Source organism: Chiloscyllium plagiosum, chromosome 16 (genome assembly GCF_004010195.1).
Source record: "Chiloscyllium plagiosum isolate BGI_BamShark_2017 chromosome 16, ASM401019v2, whole genome shotgun sequence".
NCBI classification, from domain to species: Eukaryota; Metazoa; Chordata; class Chondrichthyes; order Orectolobiformes; family Hemiscylliidae; genus Chiloscyllium; species Chiloscyllium plagiosum.
Window position 1 is genome coordinate 29,887,674 of NC_057725.1, and position 20,504 is coordinate 29,908,177.

General features: G+C 42.5%; 1 protein-coding gene across 8 annotated transcripts in view; it reads right to left on the bottom strand.

The window, feature by feature from the left end:
• LOC122557729 (F-actin-monooxygenase MICAL2-like) overlaps nucleotides 1-19,698 on the bottom strand; it is a 174,847-nt gene extending 155,149 nt beyond the window's left edge. For 3 of the 8 annotated variants that reach the window (XM_043705670.1, XM_043705666.1, XM_043705669.1), the window contains exon 1: nucleotides 19,438-19,698. The gene's annotated coding sequence lies outside the window, so the exon portion shown is untranslated. Of the gene's footprint in view, nucleotides 1-8,905; nucleotides 8,997-19,437 lie in introns of those variants that run through there. The other 5 variants (XM_043705668.1, XM_043705665.1, XM_043705654.1 and 2 more) reach the window with 3 other exon arrangements.
• Nucleotides 19,699-20,504: the final 806 nt, after the last annotated feature.

The following is a 20,504-nucleotide window of genomic DNA, read 5'->3' on the forward strand; positions in this document are numbered from 1 at the left end:
AAATTGGAAGGGTCTTGGTAAAGTCCGGAAAGTAATTTTCCAGGGAGGTAACCTGTGGACTCAGAATAAAAATAAATAGCAAAACTTCCACCAAAAAAGGATATTACTTTTCACATAGTGAGTTGTAAATGATCTGGAATGCACTGCCTAAAATGGCAGTGGAAATAGATTTGGAATTAGAGAAATATTTGAATTAAAGTAGGGTTGTGGGGAAAGTGCAGGAGCAGTGACCCTAACTAGATAGTTATTTGAAAGAGGTGGAGGTGGGTACTGCAAATGCTGGAGATTAGAGTTGTGCTGGAAAAGCACAGCTTGTCAGGCAGCATTCAAGGAGCAGGAAAATCAACATTTCACTCAAAAGCCCTTAATCAACAATGAGGCTGGGAACCTCCAGGATGGAGAGATAAATGGTGAGGGAGTGGGACTGGGGAGAAGGTAGCTGAGAGTGCGAGAGGTGGATGGAGGTGGGGGTAAAGGTGAAAGGTCAGACAGGAAGGTGGAGCAGATAGGTAGGAAGAACGATTGACAAGTGGGACAAGTCATGAGGATGGTGCTGAGCTGGAAGGTTAGAACTGGGGTAAGGGGGGGGAGATAAATGAGGAAACTGATGGAGTCCACATTGATGTCATGGGGTTGAAGAGCCCAGAGACGAAAGATAAGGCATTCTTCCTCCAGGCATCGGGTGGTGAGGGAGTGGCGATGGAGGAGGCCAAGGACCTGCATGTCCTCGGCAGAGTGGGAGGGGGAGTTGAAGTGTTTGGCCACGGGATGGGTGCGGGTGTCCTGGAAATGTTCTTTGAAGAGCACTGCAAGGTGGTGTCTGGTCTCCCCATTGTAAAAGGAGACCCCATCGAGAGCAATGGATACAATAAACGACATGTATGGAAGTGCAGGTGAAACATTGATGGATGTGGAAGGCTCCTTTGGGGTGTTAGATGGAGGTGAGGTGGGGAGGTGTGGGCGCCGGTTTTGCAATTCCTGTGGTGGCAGGGAAAGGTGCCAGAAGGGGAAGGTGGCTTGTTAGTGGGCATGGACCGGACTAGGTAGTCGTGGAGGGAATGGTCTTTGCGGAAAGCGGATAAGGATGGGAGGGAAATATATCCCTGGTGGTGGGGTCCATTTGGAGGTGGCGGAAATGTGGTGGATGATGCGATTTATGCGGAGCTTGGTGGGGTGGAAGGTGAGGACCAGGGAGGTTCTATCCTGGTTGCGCTTGGTGGGGTAGGGTTCGAGGGCAGAGGTGCAGGACGTGGATGAGATGTGTTGGAGGGCATTTTCAACCATGTGGGAGGGGAAATGGCGGTCTTTAAAGAAGGAGGCCATCTGGTGTGTTCTGTGGTGGAACTGGTCCTCCTGGGAGCAAATACGGCAGAGGTGGAGGAATTGGGAATACAGAATAGCATTTTTGCAGGAGATAGGGTGGGAGGAGGTGTAATCCAGCTAGTTGTGGGAGTTGGTGGGTTTGTAAAAAATGTCAATGTTGAGTCGGCCATCGTCGATGGAGATGGAAAGGTCCAGGAAGGGGAGGGTGGTGTCAGAGATGGTCTAAGTGAATTTAAGGTTGGGGTGGAATGTGTTGGTGAATATGATTAACTGCACAACCTCCTCACAGGAGCATGAGGTGGAACCGATGCAGTCATCAATATAGCAGGGGAAAGGTAGGGAGTGGTGCAGGTGTAACTACGAAAGATGGACTATTCTACATAGCCAAAGAGACAGGCATAACTGGGGCCCATGCAGGTGCCCATGGCTACCCCAATCGTCTGGAGGAAGTGGGAGGATTTGAAAAAGAAATTGTGGAGGGTGGTGAGGACCAGTCCAGCCAAATGAATGAGTGTCAGTAGAAGGGTACTGATGGGGACGTCGGGAGAGGAAGAAACAGAGGGCTTGGAGGCTCTGGTCATGGAAGATGGAGGTGTAGAGGGACTAGATGTCCATGGTGAAGATGAGGCGTTGGGGATTGGGGAAACAGAAGGCTTGGACGAGGTGGAGGGCATGGGTGGTGTCCCGAGCGTATGTGGGGAATTCCTGGACCAGGGGACAGGACAGTATCGAGGTAGGTGGAGATGAATTTGGTGGGGCAGGAGCAGGCTGAGACGATGGGTTGGCCGGGGTAGTCAGGCTTGTGGGTCTTGGGTAGAAGATAGAATCAGACGGTGAGGAGTTCCTGAAATGAGAGGTTGGAAGCTGAGGGAAGCTATTTGAAGAGCTATTTGAAAGATTTGGCATTGATTCAATTGGCCAAATGGCCTACTGCTGTGCTGCTGCAAGGGTTGCATCCTCACTTCCTTTGCTCCACCATTAGTGGCCGTACATTCAGCTGCCTGCTCCTAAGGCCCTCTTCAACATGGTATTGCTCTGATTTCTTTGTGCATTTTTCCACAATTTAACAAAGCTGTGGAAAAAAATATTCAGGACATCTGTGTTCAGGTAAATTTGAATAAAATCCCATGCTTTGTAATTTGCTTCCTATCCTCTCCACCTCCCTTTCTTCTCTTTTAAGATCCTTCTGAAAAATCCAGTCCTTCGAACAGGACTTTGGTTACCCCTTTGGATAACTTCTTATTCTGTTCAGTATTTGTTTTGTATCTTGATTCTGTCAAATTCAAATTGTTATTGTCATATAATGAAAGATGAAAGCCTCAAAAATCAATGTTACAAATACTAATGGAGAACCACACAAGACTTTGAGTCATATTTCTGATTTTTAATGGAGGCGTTAATCTATTTATTTAGATGGAGTTATTGCCTACACTAAAACACAGGATGCAAGGAATGCCACAGGAATGTTTTAAATATACCACCACGAAGCACAATAATTTCTAAGCAAGTTTTTATTCCACATATAAAGATGTGCTTTATCTGAGCAAGAATTTTTGACTACTGCTAATGTGCTATCCATCAATCGCTCAATTGTCCTTCATTGACTAACTCATTACCCTTCATGTAGTTTTAAGTTAATTCAAATTCAAAACAATTCAAATGGCTCAAATATCCATTCCAGATCTTTAGTAGCTTGAACTGAATGGAAAACCTCCTGTGTTTTCCTGTCATAGTTTCTTAACATAACATTCAATAATATTAACTGCAACAATGGGAAACTTGCACTATTTTCAAAGCTGCAGATTATCAGGGGCGAATGTCTGGAATTCTTTACCTCGAGGGATGTGGATTTTCAGCCATTGAGTATATTTGAGGCTGATGTCAATAGACTTGTGGATTCAAATGGGGTCAAGATATAGATGGAAGCATTAAGTTGAGATGTTCAACAACAGTTGAAGACTGTATTTAAAAGCTGTGAAGACAGCATTATAGCTAAGACAATACAGTCTATGCTTCTTTGTAGGATACTGTAGCAATTTCAAGGCAGTCATATTACAACATGTACAAGGCAAAATACGGCAGCCTCGATCTCCCTTGTCAAACAGCAGAAAATAACATTACTTAAGAATGATACTCAAGGAGCTAAGGAAACAATTTGGTCCTTCTTCAAGTATTAAATATTCTCCTGCACTTGCAGGACTGACATTTTTGACGCAAGACAAAGAAACCCAAATTTGTGGCAAATCTAACATGAAGATGTTACAAAAAGAAATAACTTACATTTATATAGCACTCTGCACAACATTGTGTTGTTCCAAAGGGTTTTAAACTCTATGAGTTACTTATAAAGTGTGATCTCTGTTACAATGCAGAAAGCTCAGAAACTAAATTTGCACTGAAATAGTAACAATGTGATAATTCTTAAAATGCTTTATTGGCATTGATTGAGGAATTAACCTGGATGCCAAGGAGACCTCGCTACCCTTCAAAACGTTATCGTTTATATGCATGTGAGTCGGCAAACTGATTCTTGGTTTAATATCAGCCGCCCATCAGTACTGCACTGCAGTGGTACCGTGGATTATGGGCTCAAGTTCACTGTGACATGGCTGAAACTGACTTGATGCTACAACAAACACTTTTTTCTATATATCAATTTTTGCATGGCATGGGAAGTTCAACAAGGGTAGATATCTTGTGAAGAATTGAAATAAGGCTCTTAGATATAATTCAGACCCAATTTTAAAGATATATGTTCTGTTCTAGTTTTTATACAATATTTTGCAACATAATTATTTATAGCCTTTTTATAGTGCTACAAATGGACAATTAATTTTCAACATTCAACATCCTTAGGATTTTTCGTAGACTTAAAAGTTTAGGAAAAATCCTTAAGGTGGCTTTAGTGTTCACCCAACCATAGGTTGAACAAAGCTTCATGAAAGCATCAATAAACAAGACTCAGTCCAAATTGAAAAGCACATACCATAAAAATGACTGAAACCACTCATTCAGATTTGCATCTTCTGTTTGATTGACATCCTTCTGAAATTTTCACATATTGGAATGCAAGACTCACCTAAAGATTACCCAGTGTAGAAAAACAATGAAACCAGACACAGAAATGTACAATTGAACTGTATGTCAGATAATTGTTTTTGGCAGAGCAGAGAGAGTGAGAAAACATATGACAGCGGAATTGGAAGACTTTCTCCCAGTTTTCTCTCAGCCTGTGTAAAATAATACGAGATGATAAAGCAATTTAGAGATACCTTCACTGTGAACTAAAATATGTCTGCAAACTTTGCTGAGGATACCAATCATCAATTAAGTTACCATGATCTCAGTTAAACCCCAACATCAGGGCAGCACAGTGGCTCAGTGGTTAGCACCGCTGCCTCACAGCACCAGGGTCCCAGGTTTGATTCCAGCCTTGGGCGACTGTCTGTGTAGAGTTTGCATGTTCTCCCCGTGTCTGCATGGGTTTCCTCCAGGTGCTCCGGTTTCCTCTCACAGTCCAAATATGTGCAGGTAAATTGGCCAAGTTAAATTACCCATAGTGTTAGGTGTATTAGTCAGAGAGAAATGGGTCTGGGTGGGTTACTCTTCGGAGGGTCGGTGTGGACTTATTGGGCCAAAGGGCCTGTTTCCACACTGTAGAGAATCTAATTTAAATCTAATCTCAAACTGTACTGTTTTATGTTCTAACTCTAAGGGCATTTTTAAGCTGCGTACTTTGAACTTTTTGTACTATACACACTCCCCTAATTAAACCTTATACCAGTTTTTGTTGATGTGCTTGCCGTTATGTTTTATTATTTTTCTTCATGTTACTAAGCAATAATATTACTAAAAAAAAAACTTTGCAGTAACCTCTTTTATCTTGAGCTGCAAAACCATGTCTCAATTGGAGTGTGATGCATGCTAAAGAGAATTTAAAGTCTTTGTTGAAGTCACCCAGGATGGGAGGGGTGGGTGTGTTAAGAAGTAGGGAGTTTAGTCACTCCTCCTTACCTGATCATAATAGTGGAAGATCTTTAACATCCCTCGGATCATAAATTTGTTCTACAGTGCAAGTCAATGAGTTGGTACAACATCACCACCATTGTTGGAAGGGTGTAATTACAGCGTGTTTCATTTTCACTGAGATATCAATAATAAATGTGGGCAGAGGAAATAATAATGCAATGGGCTGGTAGAGCATGCATACAAATGGAATTTTTTTTATTTTTGTTTGTAGGTTGATAGGAGACCTGGATAAGTAAAAAATACAGATTATTGGTCTCCTTCCTATCGAAAAGATGTTGTGAAACTTGAAAGGGTTCAGAAAAGATTTACAAGGATGTTGCCAGGGTTGGAGGATTTGAAGATATAAAAGAGACCTAAGGGGCAACGTTTTCACGCAGAGGATGGTACGTGTATGGAATGAGCTGCCAGAGAATGTGGTGGAGGCTGATACAATTGCAACGTTTAAGAGGCATTTGGATGGGTATATGAATAAGAAGGGTTTGGAGGGATATGGGCCGAGTGCTGGCAGGTGGGAGTAGATTGGGTTGGGATATCTGGTCGGCATGGACAGTTTGGACCGAAGGGTCTGTTTCCGTGCTGTATATCTCTATGACTGTATGTACAAACAGCAAGATTTTGTTCAATATGGCAACCCTATTAGTGTGGTTGACTGTTCTCAAAGCTATGGAATACTTAGTAGGTCAGGCAGCACAATAGATCAGGCAGCATCTAAGGAGCAGGGAAATTGATGTTTCAGGCAAAAGGCCTTCACTACTATGAGTAAGTAGGAGTATGAGTAAGGTAGAGTCATAATGACACACAAGGAGGCCATTCAACCAGCCTTACCAATTCCACTACTCTCTTCCTGTAGTTCTGAAAGCTTATTTTGCTGAAACGCCTGTCTAACTTCCTTTAGAAATCTTTGACTGCCTCAGAGGAAGATAGAAGTGGAAGCAATAAATTCCAGATTATCACTTGATGTGAAAAAGGTCTTCCTCACATTTCCTGTGCACTGCTTTTCCAAAACCTTACATCTACGTCTATCATCCTGTATCATCAGCTTTTCTTTGATAACCTCATCTAAACCGGACATAATTTGGGTAAATCTCCTCTACACCTCCTCAAGGACCTTCACATCGTTCCTAAAATGTGACTAGAACTGGATTCAACAATGTAGTTTTAGACTGAATGGAACTTTACAAAAAAGGTACACCATAATCTTTCTGCTTTTGTATTCATTGTCAATTCATAAAGCCCAAGATCTCCATCTGCTCTGCTGACTACTCTGTCAATATGTTTTATCACCTTCAAACGTTTATGCACTGGGCCTCCTCCCTCCAAAACCCTATGCAGTCTTTGGAATAGTGTCATTAGTATACATTGTCTCTCCTTATGTTACATCTGCCAAAATGCATCACCTCATTATTTTTCTGTATTACAATTCATTGTGGTCCTGGACTAATAACTCAAAGGCTTAGGGCTCCAATCCCAGTATGGTAAATTGTAAAATTGAAGAAAATCATTCTGAGAAGAATATTCAATAAGAGTGTCAGATGTTGTATGAGATAGTGGTTTGTAGTTATGCCATGAGAAACCAGTATATCTACCTTAATCTGTTCGTCTAAAATTCCTCTTTTACTCTTTGACTAACTAGTTTCCTGTTGATGATGTTTCATTTTGTTTCAATGTATATTAATTCTGAAAACATGCATTTTATTTTCTAACCACAAACCACAATGAAAAACAACAAAGAAACTGGTCTGAACAAGTTGCTAATCCTTGTCTGCCCAGACGATGGGTGCAATATGTGCCAACATCTGTGATACAAGTCAAATCTAGCCTGTCTTACCTATTAAAGGGAAGGCTCAGATTTCAACTACAAGATTCATCTATGAGAAAGGCTGCATATTACATTAAAACAGTCACTCAGAATTTCATGCCAAGGAGTTTTGCCTCTCAAGTCAGACATGGTCAGGAGTTCTTTGCTCCACTATGGAAACGAGAACAGAATCTAAGCTGGCATTCTCAATGCAAAACGGAAGGAGTGCTGCACTTGGAGTTATTTTCCTTTATAAAAGATGTTAAACTAAGGCCCTATCTGGCCTCTCAGGGAGATGTAAATTACAGCACTAATTTGAAGCAGAACAGGAAAGTTATCTCCGGCGTTCTTGTGTTTCAAAGTACTTTACTGCCTACATTTGAAATATGGTCACTGTTTCAAAAATCTACAACAGCACCCAATTTACACATTGCAAGATTCCATCACCAGGAGTGCAGTGAGATGAATAATTGAATGATCTTCTGTTTTCATAAAATTGGTTGAGAGACAATTACATAACTACCTCCCTGGGATAAACTCTGAGATGCCACTTCTGCTGTAGAAACATGTTTCATGGCAGAGAGTGAATTGCAAAATTGCTATCATCCTCAGTAGAGGCTTTATTTTAAAAATAGACAGATTCACCTCTCTTGCCATTTGAGTTCAGCTGATTTGCATTCAGAAACAAGAGTAAAGGTTACTGTGTTAAATGGGAACAGGGATAGAAGATTATAGTCTGTTCTCACTCAAACAGCATTGTCACCCACACAAGAACATGAAGAACATTAACTATACTTTCTGAAAATACAGTAAAAAGTATTTTACAAAGATAAATGCAGATGAGGAAAGCTATTGCCCCATCTGGATAATTCTACTTTACATATCATTGATTCCCACCTTTGGAGCCCCTATCCCACCACTTGGAAAAACTCCAGAGATTTCTCTCCTTTGATCTATCTCAAGACCACAGCAGTTGCATTTTCATAGCACCTTTAATAAAGTATCCAAATGTACTTAGGGTGGTATGGTGCTTAGTGGTTAGCTACTGCTTCCTCACAGCCCAAGGACCCAGGTTCAATTCCAGCCTTGAGTAACTGCTTGTGTGGTGCTTGGATGTCCTCCCTGTGTCTACATGGAGTTCCACTGGGTGCTCTAGTTTCCTCCCACAGTCCAATTATGTGCAGGTTAGGTGGATTGGCCATGCTAATTTGCCATTGTGTCCAACGATGTGTAGGTTGGGAGGGTTAGCCAAGGGAAATGGGGGTTATAGGGACGATCTGTGGGGGAAGCTCTTCGGAGATCGTGCAGACTCAATGGACTGAATGGCCTCTTTCCGCACTATAGGGGTTCTATGATTCTAATTCCCAGACATTTATGCAGTAAGTAGCCAAGATCTGCATGTATTACCTGAAACTGTACTTCGTGGAGGCAGATTCAATTGTGACTTTCAAAAGGGATTTGGCTAAGTATCTGAAGAGGGCAAATTTGTATGACTACAGGATAAAGGTAGGGAGCATAACTAGCAGAGTTGCTCTTATGGAGAGTTGAAATGAACAATAGGTCAAATAAACTCCTTCTGTTCTGTATGATGCTATGATTCCTAAATTGCATATTTAAAGACATCTATGTTCTGAAACAGACAGGACTTGAATCTCTTTGTTGCTGATAAATGGGAAACACTGCTTTGTGGCCATTTCTTATCTTTAATATTGACAGGTAAGGGTGAAAATTAATTCCTTGGGTATGAACACTTACCACCCAACATCAATTGCTGCTCCCTGGTTTATCAGGCTCTCCCTGCAGTTAGGGTTTAACTTTGAATAGCGTTGTCGAATAAACCTTTCTAATTCATTCATTATCACAAGTCAGATCCATCCTAATGGTCTTCTTTCAAGTTTAATGACCACCAATGTGTTAACCCTTTAAACAAATAAAAATGACAGATTTACCATAGAAGATTTGGTGATAAGGAAGAAAAAAGATGTTGAGTTATATGAAAGACCGATGCTGGATATTAAAAAATGACAAAGTGGCTGATATAAATAGGGCCCTGGGTGTTGCAGTGGTACTGCCCCTATCCCTAGCCTAGGAGTCCCTAGCCTGCTGGCTCCAGGGACATGATTTTACATCTTCATAAAAGTTTGATTAGAAAATATCTATAAATTCTGACAATGCAGGTTGTGTGGAGGTAAAAACCAAAAGAATTGCAGATGCTGCAAATCAGAAACAAAGACAGAAGTTGCTGGAAAAGCTCAGCAGGTCTTACAGCATCTGTGAAGAGAAATCAAAGTTAAGGTTTCGGGTCCAGTGATCCTTCCTCAGAATGTTTTTGAGGAAGAATTACCAGACCTGAAACATTAACTCTGATTTCTCTGCACAGATGCTACCAGACCTGCTGAGCTTTTTTCAACAACCTCTGAGTTACGTTTGAGGGGCTGAATAAAGTGCAGTAAATAAAATTAAATTTCATGTGAACAAACTTCATTGGCTGTGAAACATGTTCAACCATACTGCGATTGCAAAGGATGCTACATAAATGTAAGTTTCATTCGTATAAACCTATCCTGTTTTGCACGAGGAAGAGTGTGCAAAAGATAAAGATGCATTTTAGGAGTTGTAACAGTTCAGTACCACAGCAAAGAGAAAGCTCTTTTATTTCGTTGATACATGTCTTGTTAAAAAGCTAACTCTCCAACTCAGAATCCCTTCAGGGAAAAAAAGTCATTTTAAAGTTTGAATAGTTATACTTGGCTTCAGTTTTAAAAGGAAACTTCTGTCAATTTCCTGAAAGTTTATTAAAATCTGTTAGGTCTTTAAATTACTGCTAAGTAGTTTAGTTTATCTTTTATTACCTCACATTAGTCACCATGTACTGTAATATGATGCTGAGAGGCTGACACCATTTCATGAATTATAAATCTTTCCCAGTAGTGTTCGACTTGTGAATGTAATTATGCATGAGAACCCAAAATGAATACTGTCAGACTGCAGAGTGATATTCTGATGTGGTTGTCTGGTACTGTATATACACAGATTCTACACACATGTAGAACAGGCAGTTAATACTAGCAGATAGAAAATACTCTAGAGAAACTTAAGATACTAAAATGGTCAAATTCCAAGGACCAGATGGCCTAAATCCTAGGATTTAAAAGAGGTACTGCAGGGATAGGAGAACCACAGTTAAGGATTTCGCAAAACTAGGACAGATAATTCCCTAATTCCCCAATGAAAATCAGAGAGACTGCCCTGCATTTGGAGAAATGTTAAGACTCTGAGGGCAAAATGACCACTGTCATTGGAGATGGATGTTCTCTCTCTTGGAACTGCCAGCCAATGAACTGGCTGGTCGCGCTCTGGTTGCAGAGCTCCATCAGGAGCAGTGGCTACTGTCGGGGACTGTATCCACTCCTCAACGGTGGTCATTGTTGGAGCCAGATGGAGAGAAGGGTTATCAGTTTAGCCAAGTCTCAGTAAAGTGGGGAAGAGAAGTGAGGATGGGCTGGGAAAGGCCTGGGGACAGAGCACGACCTTCAGATGGAGAAGTTCTCTGATTTACCAGGTGGCACTAAGAGAAGGTGCCCACTCCTTCTCTGCCAGTATTACAATGCACTAGATCTGGCAGGCTTCAAAATGACCTCCCTCCTCTACCTGCCAAATACAAGCATGCAAACAGAACTAGCCCAAGTGTAGGTGGGTCACCTGTAGTCTCTCTCCCCACAGTCAAAATTGTGGTGGGATCAGGGCGGGGCAGGTAAGTACCAGAAAAGGCATGCACAGCATGATGCCTACTTTCAGACGACACCACCCCCACTCTGCCAGCATGATCTCGTAAATGATCAAATTCTTAAATTCTGCAAGTGTCCCAGCAGATTGGAAGTTAGTAAATGTAACATTGGTATTCAAAAACAAAAAAAAGAATGACAGAGGAACCAGAGAATGACAGGCCAAGTAGACTTAGATCAGGCATCAGAAAAATCCAGGAATCTATTTGGAAGAAACATTAACAATGTGCTCAGTAATTCAGAATATTACCAAGACACTGTCAACATGGTTTCATAGAAGGGCAATAGTGGTTAACAAAATGTTTACACTTTTTGAGGAACAATTAGGGTAAATAATGGAAAATCAGTAGATGCAGCTTACTTAGATTGCATTTAATAGAGTGCAGCCGAAAAGGTTAATATGCAAGCTATAGGTTCATGGAGTAGGGTGGACTATTAGTATTGATAGAGGATTAGTTTAAGGTTACAAGCAAGGAGTAGGGATAAATGGGGAATTTTCAAATTGCTGGCTGTGACAATTGGGGCATTACAAGGATCGATGTAGCAGCATTAATGACTCAAATAAAGGGACCAACAGTAATCTGACAGTGACTTCAGTAGATCCTGAGAAGTTGTTTCTCCTGGCCGAGAAATCTAAAACATAGGGGCATAGTGTCAAGATAAGGGGGATCTATTATTGAGGACTGAGATGACGAGAAATTTTCTCGCCAAAGGGCTTCGAATGCTTGGAACTTCCTGCCCTATACAGCTGTGAATGTGTGGCTTTCTCTATCCCAGAGGATTGAGCATGTGAAGGATTCTCTACCCCAGAGGATGATGAATGCTCAATCATTGAGAATATTCAAGGAGGCGATTGATTGATTGATTTCTTAGACAATCAAAAGATAAAGACTGGAGAGAAGAGATAATGGAGTTGAGGCAGGAATGAGCCACAACTGTCATGAATTGTGGAGCAATCTCAAGGGGCCATATAGGCTACTAATTTTCCTATTTGTTATGTTCAAATGTTAGCACAGACACAGGCAACACTCACACATAGGTAATACCAGACTGAGACCAATCAAAGTCATCCAGTTCCCATCCCCAAAGTAATATCACTGAACCAGTTGAGCTTTTAATAACAATCCAAGAATTTCATTATCACTTTTATTGCCCTCAGTTTTTTATTTCCAGATTTTGTAAATTGAATTCAAATTCTCAGTTTGCTCCTGTTCTCTGAATTATTGGTCCCCTTGATTCTTTAATGAAAGTGCATCAACATGATACATTAATTGTGTGTCTTTCTCCACACATTCTACATGTGCCTGCTGAGTATTTCCAGTATTTTATGCTCTTACCTGGTACAAACACCACATTATTATAGAATGTCCAGTTAAATGATAAGCATAAAACAATATTTTGATAACCTCAAAAATTACATGTACAAAAATTCTACATCATATTCACATCTCAAACATTTTATGAAATTGTGCATAGGACACTTAACTTTTAGTGTGTTGCTCATTCACATACAGGTTGCAGTGGCTTTGTGACATACAGTAAATTCCTAATAACACTGAAACAGTTAAAGAGATGGTTTGCCAAAACGCATAAAGGTGGATAAATCCCCAGGACCTGAACTCTCTGTGGGAAGCTAGGGAAGTAATTGCTGGGCTGCTAAGATATTTGTATCATCGATAGTCACACATGAGGTGCTGGAAGACTGGAGGTTGGCTAATGTGGCGCCACTGTTTCAGAAGGGTGCCAAGGAGAAGCCAGGGAACTATAGACCAGTGAGCCTGGCCTCGGTGGAGGGCAAGTTGTTGGAGGGAATCCTGAGGGACAGGGTGTACATGTATTTGGAAAAGCAAGGACAGATTAGGGATAGTCATCGAGGCTTTGTGCATGGGAAATCAAGTCTCTCAAACTTGATTAAGTTTTTTGAAGAAGTAACAAAGTGGATTGATGAGGGCAGAGCGGTAGGTGAGATCTATATAGACTTCAGTAAGGCGTTCGACAAGGTTCCCCATGGAAGACTGGTTAGCAAGGTTAGATCTTATGGAATACAGGGAGAAAATTGGATTTGCATACAGAACTGGCTCAAAGGTAGAAGACAGAGGGTGGTGGTGGAGGGTTGTTTTTCAGACTGGAGGCCTGTGACCAGCCAAGTGCCATAAGGATCAGTGTTGGGTTCACTACTTTTTGTCATTTATGTAAATGATTTGGATGTGAGCAGAAGAGGTATAGTTAGTACATTTGTAGATGACACCAAAATTGGAGGTGTAGTGGACAGCAAAGAAGGTTACCATGGATTACAACAGGATCTTGACCAGATGGGCCAATGGGCTGAGAAGTGGCAGATGGAGTTTAATTCAGATAAATGCGAGGTGCTGCATTTTGGGAAAGCAAGTCTTAGCAGGACTTATACACTTAATGGTAAGGTCTAGAGGGTTTGCTGAACAAAGAGACCTTGGAATGCAGGTTCATAGCTCCTGGGAAAGTGGAGTAGCAGGTAGATAGGATAGTGAAGAAGGCATTTGGTATGCTTTCCTTTATTGGTCAGAGTATTGAGTACAGGTGCTGGGAGGTCATGTTGCGGCTGTGCAGGACTTTGGTTAGACTACTTTTGGAATATTGCATGCAATTCTGTTCTCCTTCCTATTGGAAAGATGTTGTGAAACTTGAAAGGGTTCAGAAAAGAGTTACAAGGATGTTGTCAGGTTTGGAGGATTTGAGCCTTAGGGATAGGCTGAACAGGCTGGGGTTGTTTTCCCTGGAGCATCGGAGGCGGAGGGGTGACTTTATAGAGGTTTACAAAATTATGAGGGGTATGGATAGGATAAATAGACAAAGTCTTTTCCTGGGGTGGGAGAGTCCAGAACTAGAGGCATAGGTTTAGGTTGAGAGGGGAAAGATATAAAAGAGACCTAAGGGGCAACGTTTTCACGCAGAGGATGGTACGTGTATGGAATGCCATAGGAATATTTAAAAGGCATTTGGATTGGTATATGATTAGGAACGGTTTGGAGGGATATGGGCCGGGTGCTGGCAGGTGGGACTAGATTGGGTTGGGATATCTGGTCGGCATGGCCGGTTGGCCTGAAGGGTCTGTTTCCATGCTGAACATCTCCATGGCTCTATGACTCTATTAGCAATGTTCAACGTAACTGGTCAATCTAATTGTGGTTTGATGTGATACTATGGTCAAGGTTCACATAGCTCTACCTGAGTTTGTGAACAGAATTAAACTTCAAGTTAAGGGTTAGACTTTTTCAAAGTAGCATGCACTTTGGCAAACTGGAATTATACCACTGTCTGTGCCTATGCATGAAGAATGCACTCGGTCACAAAGTATAGATTAACTCTTAACTCTAGAATGAGCTAACACAACACATCATAAGTATAAAGTTTATAAAGCTCCCAGTCGGCTGCAACCAGCAAAAAGCTGAGGAATTGACTCTGCTAGGAACAGTTGCTGGGGGTTATCACTGAATGGTAAATAGCTCAGTGTTCCATATACACACACATTGTCACACTTTTAATTGTGATGGAAACTTTGAAAAGATGAATGTGACAGGCAGATTACAGTGAAGACCATAATTCCAAACTAAAACCTCAGAGGCAAAATGACAGGTGATGCAATGTCTGTTTACGAATATGTGCAGATGGCAAGCTGCAACAATGTTGAACACTGGTAGTCACGTCAGGTCACACCTGAACCCACAGTCATGAATACATTACTCAAAGCCACATAGAATTGGCATACAATATGCAGAGTGGCATGCCAGGTTTTCAAACTGGGGGATCTCAGAAATATATTGGTGTTCTTGGAGGGAATGTCAGGGTTTCTCTCAGATCGTCAACTTTCTGCATTTGATGTTGTTGTCTCTACATCTTAGATTTCTTTGGAGAGCTGAATTCAGAACTGGAAGGATTCACAGGGTGATTAACACTGACAACATCTCTTCTATTATCTTGACCATTTATACTATAGTCAATTCAGTATAGGGGTGTTAGTTCTACCCCGATAAACCAGAAACTTATGAGCTTCCACAGTCGATACAATGGGAAGGAGATACTCACACCTACTTGATCCTACCGGATTATTAGTGTTAGAATTTCGGACCTTTCAACTCAAAGAAGGAATAACCATCATTGAGTCAAACACTCTATTATGGAGTTCTTCCCATTTCTAACAAAACTTCCCAGACTGTCAGTATGTTTGCTGGCTCCCACATGTTTAAATAATCACATTTCAGATTTGGAAAGCTTGGAACTTTGTGTTTAACTCAAATCTTTTCAGGCGAGATATGTTAGATGTCTTATGGGGCTACAGTAGAGGATGGGATACTGTTTGGTGCATCTAGCCTCTATTTGCACTGTAGGGATTCTATATGTGATGCTTATGGAAGGCTAGGAGTCTGCCTAGGCTGGTGTCATGTTACACAGTCCTGATTCTTTAGCACAACCATCAGTGTGGCCCCACTGGAACACTTACACATACAGTTGGTTCTTGACTAATCAATTCCTAGCTCTTTACAAACAATACAACAACATATGAAAGCGTAGACTGGCCTAAAGAGAGTCAGGTTACCAACGAAGTATGATGGGTCCCTATCTGTCAGGGTGCAACAGTTGCACTGAGTTGTATAAATCCACAGTTCATCCTGAGCGGTAAAGTGGAGAAAGCTTCCCAGTACCTGCTCTGCTCTGCATTCACACTCATGCCAACAGTCAATGTGAGGAAAACTGGATTGTCACAAATACTGCACTTCATGGCAAAATGCACACTACATCCCAACAGCAATCCTACAGGGAATCACATTATCAATCATTGAACATAAATAATTCAGATGGTACACTAATATTTTGCATCCAAATCAGTAGTGCATTGTGCCAAGTTATACTCTGTAACAAACCACATTATACAAAGTTCCACTCTGCAGAAGATCATGTTACACTGAGTTCCATGCAATAATGGACCAAGTTACACTTGGTCTTGTTATAATATCATTTGCTATAGCACAAGGTCTACAGCACACTGCATTACACTGAGTTAGGGCCTATAATGGATTATGTCTCACTTGGCCCAATTATTATGAGTTCAACACGATAGTAGACTATGTTCTGGGATATAGCAGGCTGTGGTACAGCAGGGACTCAACATATTAGTGACTATTCCATATTATGACTCCCTGCATAACTAAACTTTAAAAGTACTTCTTCACTGGCAGGGAAAAACTTAGGGACATTCTGAGGTCACCCAAGGCACCATATAAACCCAAGTCCTGATTTTCTATCAATCTATTCCAGTAGAAACCGTTGACAAAGTCACCAGGTACAGCTTTGAGGCATCTTAGTCTTCTAATATGAGCATTCTCCACTATTTTCAGGTAGGAGTTGAATGAAAGGTCATCTGACAGCAAATTGTTTGCTGCATCGGTATTCGTAGGAGTCTTGCGGTGCAGTAGTAAGGTCCCTACCTCTGAGCTTGAAGGCTTAGATTCAAGTTCCACCTGCTCCAGATATATCATAACTTGTCTGAACGATGTGATTAGAAATATCTTCCATCAGTGTTCATAGATGGAAGGATGCCAGCCCTAACCTGTGAATTCCATTGCTAAAATACTGAGCAGTGAATGCTAAGCCTATGACCCAGCTAAACACTCCCCAACAGTATTACCTACATGTCCCCTTTTCTCCAACAGTAATTGGTCTCATGGATGATCAAAGATACAAAGTCAGGAAGCAACTGTCCTGTTGCCCAACTAACTTGAATTTCTCCTAAAATATATTGTGCTTACAAACAATATAATGCAGTCCTTGGTATAATATGGTCTGATAGCGTCACGTGGTTCACTATAACATGTAACTCGATACAATGTGGTCTTCTATAGAATGGAACTCATTACAATGTGGTCCATTTTCGCACAGAATTTGGCATAACACAGTTTTATCTTAGACCCGAAAATATTCATTTTGCAAATATGTCTACAAGCAGGAGCTTGTTACAACCTAATTACCCTGCCTAACAAGTATCTATCTATCTCCACCTTAAAAATATTCAATGACCCCACCTCCACTACTTTCTGAAGCAGACAGTCCCAAAGCCACTCGTACCCAGAGAGAAAACATTTCTCCTCATCTCTGACCAAAGGTGATTCTAATTTAAATCAGTGTCCCCAAGTTCAGGACTGATTCACAAAGTAAAACAATCTTTCAATCAAGAGCATACACGTACATGCTTGTGGCTGGCTATTTGACTTCACAGAAAATATTAGACATTGTTACTCTAACAGAAGTTGCAAAAGGAAAAATAGTAGTAGTAATCTCACCTGAGACAAAACATTCTGTGTACAACACCCCTTCAGAGACTTGAGCAGATATTAGATATTGCAGTAGCGCTGCGCCGTCAGAGGGTCAACACTGACAGAGCGCTGCGGTGCACCGTCAGAGGGTCAGCACTGAGGGAGCGCTGCGCTGCGCCGTCAGAGGCACCCCTTCAGAGACTTGAGCAGATATTAGATATTGCAGTAGCGCTGCGCCGTCAGAGGGTCAACACTGACAGAGCGCTGCGCTGCACCGTCAGAGGGTCAGCACTGACAGAGCGCTGCGCTGCGCCGTCAGAGGGTCAGCACTGACAGAGCGCTGCGCCGTCAGAGGGTCAGCACTGAGGGAGCGCTGCGCCGTCAGAGGGTCAGCACTGAGGGAGCGCTGCGCTGCGCCGTCAGAGGGTCAGCACTGAGGGAGCGCTGCGCCATCAGTGGGTCAGCACTGACGGAGCGCTGCGCTGCACCATCAGAGGGTCAGCACTGAGGGAGCGCTGCGCTCTTGGAGAATCAGTGGCTGAGGAAGTGCTGCACTGTCAGAGGGTCAGCACTGTGGGAGCGCCGCACCGTCGGTGGGTCAGCACTGTAGGAGTGCCGCACTGTCGGTGGGTCAGTACCGAGGGAGTGCCGCACCGTCGGAGGGTCAGCACCGAGGGAGCACTGCGCTCTTGGAGAATCAGTGGCGAGGAAGTGCTGCACTCTTGGAGAATCAGTACCGAGGGAGTGCTGCACTGTCAGAGGGTCAGCACCGAGGGAGCGCCGCACCGCCGGAGGGTCAGCACCGAGGGAGCGCCGCACCGCCGGAGGGTCAGCACCGAGGGAGCGCTGCACCATCAGAGGATCAGTACTGAGGGAGCGCTGCGCTCTTGGAGAATCAGTACTGAGGGAGCGCTGCACCATCGGAGGGTCAGTACTGAGGGAGCGCTGCACCGTCGGAGGGTCAGTACTGAGGGAGCGCTGCACCGTCGGAGGGTCAGTACTGAGGGAGCGCTGCACCGGAGGGTCAGTACTGAGGGAGCGCTGCGCTCTTGGAGAATCAGTACTGAGGGAGCGCTGCACCATCGGAGGGTCAGTACTGAGGGAGCGCTGCACCGTCGGAGGGTCAGTACTGAGGGAGCGCTGCACCGTCGGAGGTTAGTGCCAAACTGTAGGAGGGGCAATGTTGAGGGAATACTGCACTGTTAGAGGGTCTGTAATGAAAGAGCACTGCATTGTTGGAGAATCAATACTGATGGACCAATACGCTGTTCGAGGGTTAGTATTGAGGGAGGATTGCATTACTGGAGGGTCAGTATTGAGACAGCACTACACTGTTGAAGGTTAAACACCGAGTGAGTGCTGCATTGTTGGATGGTCAGTACTGAAGGAGCACTTCATTGTTGGAGGATCAGTACAGATAGAGCATTGCGCTGTTGGAGGATTTGTATCGAGGGAGTGCCGTACGCTGTGTCCTTCAAATGAGATATTAAATCAACGTTTATTCTGCCTTCCTGGGTGAAATGTGAAAAACTGACAATGGAATTGTTTTGAGCAAGAATTAAGGCTTGCTTCTATGTTTGACTAATTGTTGATCCTCAATCAATATCATCTAAAAAAAAAGTCTAACTGGCCATTATCACTTTGCTGTTTTAGGAGTCTGCACGTTAGCTACTGATTATCCTACAACAGTGACTACATTTCAAAAAGTACTGAATCAGCTTTAAAGCACGTTGGGAGAGGTGCTATAGAAATGCAGATTCTTTCCATTAAGATTCTGTATGATTCTCACTGACAGTTACAGTATCAGAGTCAACTTATTCGCATATTTCTATCCCCGTGCCCATTGCCAAATAAATCCAGCAGCGTATTTGGTGTATTTATAGCTAGCAACATAAATAGCTATGCTGAGCTGTTGATTTCTGGTGCAAAAAGAAGGAAGATAAGGTAGCTCGGAGGGTTAATTATTAGACAGCAGCTGCACTTTACATGGTCTTAAGTCTGGCTCTGAGTAATTCCATACAATACTTTGGAAACCTGACACAGTCTGGAAACTCAAAGCTGCTTGTAAACTTAGCTGCTCCCTAGTTTAAAGAATAAAATTGCTTTGCTAAATGAATGGTGATGGAACTGCGGGAGTTTAATTAGCCGGACTTGACTGAGTGACACTTGTTTTGAACTGAGTTTTCAAAGAAAAGTAGCTTGTTTTTGTACTTACATCAGCAGAGCCCGAGGGTTGCTCGTTGTTATTTGCTGATCCTTTAAAAGGCAAGAGGGTTTTAACGGTTGTTAGGATGAAACATGTTTTAGCACAATTCTCTCGCATCGCTGGTAACCAACTGAAGTCCTTGTGGGGGAAGCCACTGAACTGGGAGAGCTTGCTCCCAGTCCAGTCCAGTCCTAGGATTCACTTGTCCCTCATATACAGTACACACACACACACATACACAAACACGTTTGAACAGACTGATCTCAGCGTATATGTGACTGGCTTTGGGCACGGCTAATCACCGAGCAGCACCCAATCAGAGACTAGGGAGTGTTACAACTGACGTTGCTCACTATCTGCCAGCAAGCTAAAAGTTATCATGAGCATGGTTGGAGTTACATATAACTTTTTTTTTTAATCTTTTAACTTTATGCTGACCGCATGACAGCCTTGCCCATGTACATTTTTAAGTGGAAGTTTCCAGAACGGTTTTAAGGAATCTGATTCACGAGTTTGCAATGATGTCACCACTTCTCCAAGTTAAACAGCCCCAAGTGTTCCCTGGTCGCTCTTCTGCATATTCACAACAAACAGCTCTGCACTGCACCAGATCGCTAACGTTTAGGGAGAAAGTGGAAAGGTCACTGGTAGTTGTTTCACTAAATGTCCTGTGAGTAATGCTGACACTGTGTATTTTGAAAATTACTGCTGTTCACTTTAAACACGTGTCCAAGCAGATAGCCCTCAGTCAGAATGGCCTTCGTTTCTGGTTGTACCAAGAAAATGTGAGACACCTTGTCATTTGTTCCACATCCCCTGCCAACCTTCAGCTGAAAATAAAACTCAAAACATCTGTTGATGCACCAAGCAGAAAGTGGTGTTCTTGTGTCCTTAACTGCTCAGAATTCTTTCCAGTTCCTGGTGTGTGATGTGACAGGTTTCCAGAGCTGCTATCAAGGAGACCCCTTCAGACCATCACACTGTGGGCACGAAAGAAAGACTTACATTTATATATCGCCTGTCCAGAAACTCAGCATGTCTGTGCTTTACAGCCAATGGAATAATTTTGAAGAGTA